Raw genomic sequence first — 13,438 nt, 5'->3', positions numbered from 1 at the left:
CATTTACATATCTATCAATACATTGTATAAATCCCCGGGCAGGGAGAGAAACAGCGCTCTTTTCTTTGTGTTCCTGCTGTGAGCCCCGTTTTAATAAAAGGCATTCAGGGACATTTATCTGTATAAGAAATATTGTTTGGGCAATAAATCTTTGGCTTGAATTGGAAATTCCCCGTCTGTGCACTTTCAGTCCAACAGAATCTCCACGCTTCAGTAGTAGATCTCTTCTTTCACTTTCGGCTTCTCCCATCAGGGGTCGCCACAGCGAAACAACCCTTATAGATATCTTTCAGAACACTATTGGTAGATATCATAGAAGAAAATTGATTTGTCTGACATGTCCAGTAGACAACTATGTCTACTAATATATGTATATTAGTAATCTAATAGACATCTTGTGCCTGGTGGGAAGAAATCACCCAAATGGTTTGTAGCTGAAATGCAGTTTGTTTATCATAATTCATTAAATCGACATTACAGGAGTTTGGGCTGAATATGGAGTACCATCATACCTCCACATTACTGTACCAAAGAAGCTGGAAGCTCTGAGTGGATCCTGTTTGATAATTCCTTGTGGCTTTACTACTACACCAGGGGCCTGTTGCACAAAAGTAGGATAAGGGATTAAGCCAGGATATCTTGGTGATCCTGGCTCCATTGATCCCCAATCCGGTTGCACTAAAGCTGGATAGGGGGCAGGAGGATATGTTATGGTATAAATTACCTTACAGACCAGGCTAACTTCCAGGATCTATTTGATCTCATCCCTAATGTCAGTCAGCAGTTGCCACAAATGGAAACCAATAGTTATTTCACTGCTCACTATACATTGTTATCACATATAACTAGACCCACTGTCATTATTTAAACGTTTGTGATCATTAATTTCAATCATTTTTGATAAATAATGTTTTAAAGGATGTTGCTATCATTAGATAATTTACAGTTTCCATAAAGCTATATATAAAATGATAGAATATTAGGGCCACAGAGGGAAAAAAAAGACAAGTCATAATATTGTAACAAGTTGTTTTAAAGGAGGACAGTTGTTAAAATGACAGATGTGGGGCATTTCGTGAAATTGTACTTCAGTATGGTTTCATAAACGAAGACATGCTGATGTGCCAGAATATGAAGTATCACATTCTCATAACTATCAAAACTGTAAAAAGAATATGTTGCTTTTCTGCAGAAAGAACCAGTCTCATAAATTTATGACTTTATCCTTTTTCCTTAGTGGGCCCTAGTACTCTGTCATATAAACAAATACACATTCCATGTGAATATAAAAACACAATGTGTAACATTATGTTCCTTTGTTGAATAAGGACAAAACAAAGCAGGTAAACTACACTCAAAAAACATTCACTTTCAATGAACATAAAAAAATTATGGAAATGATTTCCACATGATTAGATAGCGTTACTTGAACAAAAATGAATCACATTGGTCCTACTTAATGTACTTAGGTTCAAACTAATAAATCTAAGTTGATTCAATCTAAATACTGCAGTTGGATCCAACTTTAAATTGATATTGTTGCTCACTCTCAAAAGAAAGAAGTTGATCGAACTTAATTGGATCACTTCACTTGGTCACACCTCATTAAATTAAGTTTGTTCAACTTAAATTTGTATGACTACCCAACACAATGTATGTTGATCTAACTTAAATTTTTCCTCAGGAGGCCTCAGGAGAAGGAAAGGGAAAATCAGTTGGATTACAAACAGGGAAGAAACCTTTGGGGTGTGGATGAAGTAAAGGATAATGGCAGACAAAGTGTGCATTATCAGAAATTAACACATGCTATGGAAGTCTGAACCGTCCGACGTGATTGCTTTGAAATTTTAATGAATGGTACAAAAAAAATGACACAAATGTGCAAGATGCAATGGAAAGGTTTCTAGTCAGTGAGTTCTACAGTTGCAATACTGAAGTCACAATTATTTGAGAGAAAAATTAGATTTTAGACCAAGAGACCAGGGGGGTATTCCAGCAAGCAGGTTATGCTAGCTCCCACGATAAGTTTGGTGCTAAGGAAGTTGATAACCTCAGCTTTCTGTTCCAGAAATGGAGGTATGTTTCAGGGTAGGTCAAGTTGCCATAGCAACTCATGCTCTGAACATAACCTGGTCCGGAGCAGGTTTAGTTGAAGCTTAGTTTGTTTACAGAGAGGTGAAGCAGCATGGCGTGTCCATTTGAAGATGATTTAGTGGATGAAGAAGCTCAGATAATACTTTTTTTTCACCATGAGAGGGTGATAAGACCACATATAGATGTTGGAAAGATAAACTTTTTTACTTTGATCTATCTTGATTTGCTTCAGTTAAGATAAATCATTTCTTGTTAGGTCACCTTAAAAATAACACGTAGTTTCAGACAATTATTTTCCTTTCATTCAAATTAATTCAATTAAATTTGTGTAACTTTGGTGCTGCTGTTAGATCGGCACCGCAAGGGATTCTGGGATATCATTCCCTTTGCCTGTCGGGACGGATTTGGGTTTAAGTGTGGGTTTTTGACAAAACGTGTTTAGTTGTTTAGCTGTTTTACTGTGTTTTGCCGAGTTATTTTGTCCTACTATGCTTACGTCTCTGCCCCATAAGTGAGAGTGAAGGAGAGGATGATGAGTTCATTTAGCACTCCTACCTTCTATGAATGCAATCATAATGATGGAGAATTGTTTAATGAGTTTTTGCACTCCGTGCATTTTTTCCCAGTCCTTTTAATTGTTATAAAAATGAGCATATCTGCCGGCTCAAACGCAGACATATGAGAGTTCAAGAATTATAATTATTTAAGATGGAAAAAAGATTAATTGAATTGGAGTAATGTGACATTTAGTTAAATAAATATGTAAATTTGAGTTGTAAAAAAATTACTGAGTTTTATAGACCTAAGAAATGAGGTTGAATAAATTTGACTCAATTACTTGTTACCAATAGAACTATTTCATTTAATTTGGCAAAATTGGATAAGTTATATATATGTGTAAAGCAGTAGCCTAAATGAGTCAGCAGGTGGTGCTGTTGTGCTGCATGAGCTCTCTGGGTTCAGGTTTGTTCTCTATTTTATCCCTCGCGGGACACCGTATTTGGAGTTCTGTACTACTCCGTGTGGCGCGCATTCCCCCAGTGTTCGTTTATGGTTTGGAAGGTAAGCACTGTAGATTGCACCCCCTGCATCCTAGTTAAATAACTTGACCATAAGAAATTGTTATGAGGTGTGTGCAAAAATGTATTTGTGTTGAGATGTTCAGTTACCACCTGAAAGGGTTTTTTGGTGTTTATTTCATTGTTTAATATGAGCTTGTCAGCTTTTTATTGTTAGCTATGTAGTTATCTATGCACTTTATTTCTATGCTTAGCAGCTAATGAAACACAGCGCTTAGTTTTTTTTGTAGTTCTGTTTAATGCCTTATTTTAAATTTGCATGATTGAATGACTGAAATATTTCACACTAGTTGGTTTTAAGGCATAAGTATGCGTGTGAACACTATCTGTTTTGTGTACATGTCGACAGGTGGACATTTTTGCAGCTAGCAGGTGTGTTTATAACATTTGAGTGTGTGTGTGGATAGGCCCCGCCCTTTTTGTACTACATTTGAACCTTACCATAATGATTAACAACCAGTAAACTTGTTGCTTTATGCTGCTTCATGGTCTTACCCCCCTTCCCCTCCTATTATCACCCTCCTACCCCCCCCTCTCTCTAACGTCCCTCTCTCTTCTTCCCCTCTTTCCTTTTCCGTCCGGTCCAACACTAAAGATTTTCAAACATGATTGAAATTAATAAAGTTTGGCCTCAATTACAAAAGGGGTTTATTCAGACATACCTTTGGTTTGTCTGAAGATTAATAACCCCTCTTGTTAAAGTAAAATATGTCCAACACAAGAGGCCCTCAGCTCTCATCTGTCTGCCTAGCTGTTGGACAGGACAAGTTAAAAAAAAAAAAAAAAAAAAATTTGTATCTACGGTTTTGTAAATGACCAACTGAGACCGAGTGTTCGTTTATGGTTTGGAAGGTGGAATTGTCAGCATCAATACCAAATAAACGGCACGGTCTGAGCCACGACCTTGATCACCGTGTGTCCGACTCCTGCCTCACTGGGTACCCCTAATCAACAACAAATAACACAACGCAGAGTCTTCGGGGTAGAGAGGTGTGGATCCTGCACGGAGTGGGTTACATATGCGTCACAAGGAAAATGGAAATAAGATCAGAAACTCGTGCGTTTACTTTGTCTGTTCTTCTACTACAAGCAGAAACTCTTTTTGATGATGCAGCCGTGTTACTTTTTTGATGGACGTATAATCTTCATACGCCATCATTAAAATCTCAGACTCTGTCTCACTGAAGTGTCGCGCTCTCTTTTTTCTCCACGTGTTTCCATGGTGACTCCGTAAATCGGCCATCCATTGAGAATGTCTTTATGTACATGCCGCGTACGTGCATTAACCCAGGGTTACCAAGTCGAGAGTAATTACGCCAACTCATATCCGGTCTTTTGGAACCGACATACCCCAAGTTCAGGCGGATTTCAGCCAGAGTTCAGGCTTAAAGTCAGGCTAGTTTAAACATGCTTCCTGGAATACCCCCCTGGTTTAAGCCAAAAATGGCAAAAATTGCAAAGAATGAGAACCACAAAAGCATAGATAGCAGCTGAGCAGATCAGGTTGGCACCATTAAATGAATGTGGCAACACGAGCGGTTCAGGCACACTTGGGGGGGGAACTCAACCAGGTGGAGACGTGGTTCCAAAACATGAAGGGCCTCAAGCCCACCTGGAAATAGAGCTGGTACACAGAAACAGAACTGAAAACAAACAAAAATACCCCGTTCACATGCAGGAGTATATAGTGCAAAGCAAGCAAACACAACAACAAACAAGTGAATTCCCACTTGTGTACCAGAGTCCTTTTTCCTACAGATGGCCAGGAAAGGGTAGGTGTTCACGAGTCTCTAGAGGCCTCCAACTCCCAGGAGTACCTGCACAGTCACGTGGTCGGCCGCAGGAGAGGTGGGGGAGTCGCCATCCACGGCTCACCCGTCGGACCACTAGAGTGGATGGGGGGGGGAGCGATGCGCTCCAATCCACTTCATCCTTTCCTGTCACACGCAGATACGCTGTGTGACGAGGGATTACGGCAATCACTGCACTGATAGAGGAGCAGGAACCCAGAACAGGAGGCAGTCTCAGCAAGAACTGAGGGAGAGCCAGCTCAGTCCTCTTTTATGGCCGGTGCTCATCAGCAGCACCAGGTTGAGTGACTACATCTGTGCCTCAATTAGCTCATCCTGCCACATGAAGAAGTTGTGGTGCAAGGATATTCTGCTGTTATGGAAATTTTGCAAGAAACTGTTAGGCCAAGTGACAGCATTTCACAAGCAGGAACTAGTTCACACAATTCACATGCAAGTAGGATGACACCTCCACTGCGTGTTTCTTCTACATGAGTGAGACACGAAGCAGAACATGCAGTGCTGCAGCACTAAAGAGAAAGCAAGAGCTTGAGTTTGAAGGGGCTAGAATTCAAGCAGAAAAGGAAAAGTTGGAGCTGGATATAGTGTTGCCTCAAAGTCAAGCAAAGTTAAAGGTGTAAAGGGTATATGAAAGCTCAGATGTTGGTTGCAGTAGCCACATATCAAGGCAAAAACTTCCACCTGAAACTGTTAAGAATGAGAAAATGAACATGACGCAACCGCAAGTTACTGCAAACATGCACTCACAGTCACCAGTGCAGCACCATCAAACAGTGCTGTCTCATCCTATGCTATCAGACAAACACCCAGACTGACAGAAGAGGAGATGACAATCGTGCAAAAACAGAATGTAATCACAAAGCTGCTAGTAAAAAAACAGCAACTTTCTCTTGTCGTTCACTTTATAGAGGTAACTTACAAATTAAACCATTAAAAGCAGAGAAAGAGAGGCTTAAAGAAGGCAACATTAAAGATACTTGATACAGTAAAAGGTAAGTTTTTGAATTTAGGAAGAAAAAAAAGCTACAACACTACTCTTGTTGAATCAAGATCAGCCAATTTACAAGTAGTTTCATGAAAATATAAACATGTTTCTTTTAGGCAGCTTACCTAAACAATCTTATTTTACCTTTTCAATTGTATATTTTTATCATTGTGTAACCTTTCTAACCTAGCTGTCACAATGATTTTTTTTAAATGAAATGACTTATTTTCTTAACAGACCTTCCAGCAGTTGTGCAGAAGTTAAAAGACGTAACTGAACAATTGTCATCAACCACAAGCAATGCAACAACTGGATCCACACCTGAAATGCTGAAAAGACTCGCCAGCTTCTGTGCCTGCCTCTCCTCAAGTGTAATGAATAGATTTGTTCTGCACATTCTAATTACAATTTTGTAAAAATGTAGTGCATTATTGTAATCCGATTAGCTACTGCGCCTCAAGTCCACACTAAATTCAAACACAGTATTCCCCCCATATTCACGGGGATTAGGGACCAGAGACATCTGCAAATACATAAAACCACCCCCACCCAACCCCAGCCGATGAATGTCTGTCACCAATCCTTCCTCATCAAAAACCCTTCTGAAACATTTCTGAAGCTCTGTAAAACTTGTATCAAAGAACATTGTAATATTGCTTAACATAAAGAGTATTTTTCTTTTATTCAGAGCAATACACTGCACAGTAGCGTTTCTTTATGTCGCACATAGGAGTGTCACTGTCTCTCTGTGCCTTAAAACCAGGTGCCTGTGCTTCCTCCTTCATCAGTTTAGTGAGAGAGGGCATCTTCTTCCAGAAGAGGCCGGTTTCGTCCATCATTGATTCATCAGGATGATAATTAGTCTCTGCGATTATCTTATTCAACATTTCAGGATATTTTCCGACCACTTCTGAGTCAGCTGATGTCATTTCTATCAGGTGCACAAACTTTGGTGGGTAACTGAAAGAAATTGTTTTTATTTTTTTACATTGTTTGACTATATTTTTAAATGTTTTTTTTTTTTTTTACTTACTTATTTTTATGGAATCCTATGCTGTTCATAATTAAATAAATAAATATTTAATTAAATAAATAAATATGACCTCATGCAAATACACAATCAACCAATAAATCTCTCATAAATATATAAAAAGATCATGAAATTGTGAAAAACCTGCACACTGATTTGAAATTAGCCATTGTATAATAAGCGACTCGTCGCATTTCGGGCAGACACTCGGCAGAATTGCAGGTTACTCCCCTAGGGCGGGTCTGTTAATTAACCCACCTGCTTAGCGTCCTATTTAAGTCAGGTGTACAATTGTTCATTCTCTCTTACCTTCAGCGCTCATTCTTTGCCCCTCCCTCCTCCCCGGCTTCCACCTGTGGGCTCCGTTACGGGGGTTGTTACCCGAAAGTGTATGGAAAAATAATTGTCTCAAGGAATTGAACGGAGCCTTATGCCAAAACGAAGTTGTGAATCAAATTGTGAATGTCATCCTAAAGATGTTGTGAAAACCTAAAGATGTCGTGAAATAAATGTTCTTCTGCAAGAGTTGTCTGACTGAAATTCTATATATTTCATTTTGCTTTAAAAACCTGTTCATTATTTTTAAACGTTTTAAAATATTCATTTTATTCATGTGGAATATTATTATAATTCTACGTCTTTTTAGAACCTTGGATTTCAAAATCAATATTTTCCAAAGTAGCTTTGTTTTTATTTCATGTTGCTGTTTTTGCAGAATGGCTTATTTATTTCATGAAGAGCTTTTTCAGCAGAATGAATCTGTCAAACTAGACAAGGCGGAGACACTTTTGTGATTGGCTACTCCTTTACTCAGACATTAGCAGCAGCACCCTGACTACATCGATCGAAGTCGCTTCAGTGAACGTGACGGCACAATACACACACCTCAACATTAGGGGGAGTATGCACCTCAACACATACACAGTGTTACAAGAAATTGGGCAGTTTTGGTTCTAAATTTGCGGATAAAAGTGACTTTGGGCGAGAGTGCATAAAGGCCCGTACAAACCGGGACGAATTTCGCGCGCGATTTTCGCCGACGTTTAACGCCTCGTGACTAAACAAGGGGCACCAATGAGAGTGTGCACACCGACGCGAAAAAACGCCACGCGTTAAAGCGTCAAAAAAAAAAAAACGCCTCGGGTTCGTTTTTTTTTTTTTTGACGCGTCGCGTCGAAATCTATTCGACCAATGAGAACGGCGCTTTTGCACACGTGTCTGGAGCCTCTGAAGTTACAGTAAAACACAACTTGGGGGCGCTCAAACACAAAACTGCCTTGCTGAGCACACATACCAGCGAAGAAGATAGACGCCGAGTTGCATCTACACAGCCGCGAAGAAATAATGACGGACATTCTAAAATATCCCCGAACCAAGCACGCAACTGGTGCTTGAAATATTCATGTTTTCTTTGTATGATTCTGACAAGCGCGTAAATACTTGCTCTCTTCTTTTGAGTGAAAAGCGACTTTAAGAAGCGTAAAGTTGCGCAGCGCCACCTTGTGTACAGGAGTATTTCTGTTTTACATTAAGCGCCATCTAATGTCAGGGAATGAAATTGCATATTCGCTCGGCTCATCGTCAGCGAAAATCTCCTGGGTGTGAACACAAAAAACGTGGCGAAAAACGCTGGCGAATAACGCCTGGCGAATATTCGTCCCGGTGTGTACGGCAATTTTCATCTTCTCATGGACATCTAGTAGTGGGCTAAGTTAGGCTGGGTGGTTGTTGGAGTTCCACTAATTTTCTATGAACTTGAGTTCCATGAACGCACCATGCCGCGTGTGGGAGGAGCTACCAGCTAATGTAATACCAGCTAATGAGCCACATGAAGCGGTTGCCTGTGCTTATCTCAGTAACAATGCATGGATGCACAATGCACACGGAGAGTGTTAAGAGATCAGGTTTATTTATTTTGAATAGTTCCACATGATAACAATGTTTCCATGTTCATGAGATCATCCCAGAGAGTCTCTGCTTCAGGTCCTGCAGTCAAACTACGTCTTAAATTACGTGTAACTCAGAGCGCCCAGGCAGCGCAAGAGTGTGTGTGTGAGCGCCAGTTAAGGGTCTGTTGCTCAGTTCCCCCGGAAAAGTAATAATAAAAAAAAGGGACTTGTTCTTTTATTAACCCGCTCTAGAAGCGTCTGAACGGGGAAGTGAACCCCAAATCAAACCCCCGATCTCCGCTGCGTTTTCCGACCACGGTCAGAAACGTCATCGCAGGAAAGGTTCAACTTTTTCCCCGTGAGGGACCACTAAAACCAGAGGACTTGATTTATAATCATTGTCTCAATGAAAAAAGAAAAATATCACAAGGTTCAAGAGGCCTGAGCAGGCTTGTTCCGCTTTGCGCAGCTGCCTGGTCTGACTCTGTCGGTCAGCCAGCTCACCTCCTGCCAGCCGACATAAGGCATGATGTGAGCTATGAGTGAATGGCGTAAGAATGAGGAGTGTTTCAACAGGGGACTTCAAGATGTGGACGACCGGAGCTCCTCTGTGGTTTGGTCCACACAAACCCTTAAACTACAAAAACAAAGTCGTTCATGTTTGCATCTTCAGCAGAAGCCAGATTGTTTGTCTCCGTGCAGATATCGCTGAAATATGTCATCTCTCTGACTGGCACACCGCTGAGCGGGTATCGAGGAATATGAGTCGATTTCCCTGGATGAGCCAATGAGCGTTAGATCCCGCCCACTTTCACTGATTGACAGACAGACTCAGTCTCCTGAAAAATCTTTTCATGAAATTAATCAGCCATTGTGAAAAACAGCAACATGAAATAAAAACAAAATAGCGAACGAGTTTGCCTTTCAGGCAGCCAAAACTCTGCAGTCTCTTCCCCCCCCAGGGCGGTAGTTAATTAACTCACCTGTTCAGGGTTCTATTTAAGTCCAGGTTTGCAGCCGTTCATTCTCTTTCTTACCGCAGCGCTGCATTCGTTGACGGTCCTCCATGCTCCATGGGGAAACATTATGGCAGTTAAGCTCGTTCTTAGTCCTGTCGTTGAAAGCTTCGAATTAATGGATGTTACTTAAACTCGTTTAAATAGTATGCCAAATGAAAGAACGTTTATAGCCGTTAAGCTCGTTCTTAGTATTTGATGGAAGCTACGAATAATGGATGGTACTTAAGCATGTCATAGCATGCCTTTGGAAGCTTGGATTGGATGTTAGGTAGGGTCTTCATACGGGTTGTTCTTGGCAGTTCAAATTATAGTTCCATACAATGTTTTGCGGACGTGGGTTTATGTTCTAAAAGAGAAAAATCAGGTACGAATGATTCTTATGTTGGATCCCTGCTTTGTTTTTGTTTCGTTTTTTCTTTTGTTTGGGCTCTCTCTCTCTCTCTCTTTGCAGATAGTATGTTCCCCTAGTGGTTCCACGAACGGGAGCGGCCCTACGGTCAAAGGTGCCGGGTCACACATAGCAGTTCCACTAGATAGTGTGTCCCCTTCGTGGCGCTGTCCTCGAATGGGAGCGGCCCAACGGTCAAAAGTGCCGGGTCACACATAGCAGTTCCATTAGATAGTGTGTCCCCTTTGTGGCGCTGTACTCGAACGGGGGCGGCCCAACGGTCAAAGGTGCCGGGTCACACATAGCAGATCCATTAGATAGTATGTCCCCTTTGTGGCGCTGAACTCGAATAAAAGAAATGAAAAGAAGGGGGGCGGCCCAACGGTCAAAGGTGCCGGGTCACACATAGCAGTCTTACTTGGAAATGGAATGAAATGAAATGAAAATGGAATGCCGCCGAAACACAGCTCATCTTATGACACACTGATTATACATTTACATTCTTTCTCCTTGTTGATCTTTGGTTTTGGGGGTTTCTTACCCTAAAATTTATGGAAATTATCTCATGGAATTGTACGGAGCCTTATGCCAATCAAAGTTTGTTAATGCCAACTAAGATGTAAATTAAGTATGTGAAAATAAATGTATTCTACTGCAAGAGTTTTGTCTGACTGAAAGCGACTTTGGAAAATATTGATTTTGAAAAACGAGCTACTGAAAAATGACAGATTTATAATAATATTCAACATGATTAAAAATGAATATTTTAAAATGCTGTTATAAAGTAATGAACAGGTTTTTAAAGAAATATGAAACATATTGAATAATAAAATGGCTAATTTAAAATCTGTGTGCAGGTTTTTCACAATTTAATGAACTTTTACATATATTTATGAGAGATTTATTGGTTGATTGTGTATTTGCATGAGGTCATATTTATTTATTTAATTAAATACAGTAAACCCTTGTCTTTCGCGGGGGTTACGTTCCAAAAAGAACCCGTGATAGGCAAAATCCGTAAAGTAGAAACCTCTATTTTTTTTACAATTATTATACAATTAAATACTCTATTATACATTGAAAAGAAAGAACAAACCATTTTACAGTCTCAAGCATTTGTTTCACAAAAAAAAGTACTTTAGTAACGTTTTTTTTTTCAACAAAGAACTTCTGTACTGTACTGTCAAATAATAATTTGAATCATCGATGTGAACAGAAGGCTTCAAATTGCGGAGATTAGTCCCGCCCACCGTGACCCGAGTAATTGGATTAAACGGGAGAAAATTTTAAATGATTATTAAAAAAAATACAAAGTACAGTTGAAAAAATAGTGACTCAGGTGTATTTCACTGCTCTTCAGACTGAACCGCTGCATCCTGACTCCGCTCTGCAGTGTTTTCTTTATTTTGAAGCCCGCGGTGCAGCTGTTGTTCGGGAGAAGAACATAGTGAGAGGCAGTTGTTGTCGCTCTTTTTGCTATGCGTTTTAGAGAAACTCCAAATTGCAAGAGAATTTGCATGTACGTAATGTAAATTTGCAAAGCTGATTTACGTACCTGTACATATTAAACTGCAATGTTATTGATGCACAGGTAGAGAAGAAGCGGAGTGACTTTTTAGCCAATCAGAATGCAGAACACAATGCACGATGCAAATCCATGAAGTAGCGAAACCGTGAAAAGTAAACCGCGTTATAGCGAGGGATAACTGTATTTATTTATTTAATTATGAACAGTACAGGACTCCATATATTTTTACCTTTTCAGAAACAGTTCTGTTTTATTGCCTGCTTCTTACTCCAACTAGGATGGGGGCTTTTTAGGACATAATGTCCTTAGCATATAATGAAAGAATGCTGTTTGAACTTTAATATGAGTCCTATCTTTACAATTAATTATTTATTTGTTAAGAATTTGAATGTTTATTTTTTGTTTAAGTTAAACTCACTTTTCATGTAATGCAACTTTTTTAATGTCAGAAGTAATTCATGATTTCTTTTCACATACATTCTGGTTTTATTATGAAATACAGTTTGTATTACATCACTGAATGCTCAGAACAGAGAAAGGACAAAGGCTATTTCCAAATATCCTCCCTACTCCTTAACCCCTAAAACACTGGCAATGCAGATGCCATTCTCACTATTTTTTTAAAACTGCGAACGTGACATACCCATTCGCTAAAGTAAAAACCTAATATATTTGAACGGACTATTTATGAATCACTCTGATGAGGAAAAGTTGGATAATATATAAAACATTTAAATACAATTTTTTTAATTGAAAATCATGTATATGCAATGCATTATGGTCTATATTTTCGGATGTAGTAAGCAAACTAGTCCATGCACACTGGTTTTCTGCAGAGATTTCTGGGGAATGTCAAGGACACTAGATTTAGACAGTTTTCCTTAAATTGAGGATAAAGTTCATCTTGATCCCATAAAAAATATATGCAGCTGTTTTAAACTATTTGCAAACTAAATTTTACATTTTTTAGAAACCATTTAAATGTGAAATAAATTTTTGCCATAACCTGTAATTACTGACAACTACAAAATCAGACACCGACTTCAGTCTCACCTGACTTTTAAGTTGCGACGAATAAATACAAAAAGAAAAGAAAGAAAATGGTAATTAAAACTGGTATTTTCTAAAATACCTACTGTTTGTCAAAATCAGTTTGTCAACCTACTGTTTGAGCAACTTTATTAGCAACATTCTTGTGACAAAACACAGCCAGTTGATGAATATTATGCATTATTTTGGTGAAATCTTTGAAGTCAATGCCTCTTCTTCTGTATCCGCACTGCCTCTTTTCTGTTAAAAGGAACTTTCCAAATACATTTGTTTTCGTTAACTTTGCTAGCTTGGGCGTTTCAATACAGCAGTCTGTGCAGCAGCTTTGAGAAAGTAGAGGATAGATTTTCGACATGTGACAGAAAAACTTGATATTTTTCAAGAATGAGTCAGAGGTAGTGGGGAGGGTTCGGTAGTTTTTCAAAATTTTACTTCCTTCAGAATCTGATTATATGTAAAAAAAAAAAAAAAAAAAGAAGGATGTGTTTTGTTGCCCCTGTCACCCGGTGCTGTTCTGGTGCCCATTTGTTGGTTAACAGATTATCGAATGAAAAAAAGTTCAGAA

The 13,438-nt window shown here is 39.3% G+C and overlaps 1 protein-coding gene across 1 annotated transcript in view; it reads right to left on the bottom strand.

The window, feature by feature from the left end:
* LOC101157818 (myelin-associated glycoprotein) overlaps window positions 1-13,438 on the bottom strand; it is a 52,222-nt gene that overhangs the window by 20,601 nt on the left and 18,183 nt on the right. The window lies entirely within an intron of this gene.

This window comes from Oryzias latipes, chromosome 20 (genome assembly GCF_053564925.1).
Source record: "Oryzias latipes strain Hd-rR chromosome 20, Olatipes_Hd-rR_3.1".
NCBI classification, from domain to species: domain Eukaryota; kingdom Metazoa; phylum Chordata; class Actinopteri; order Beloniformes; family Adrianichthyidae; genus Oryzias; species Oryzias latipes.
This window is presented reverse-complemented; position numbering and strand designations above follow the sequence as displayed.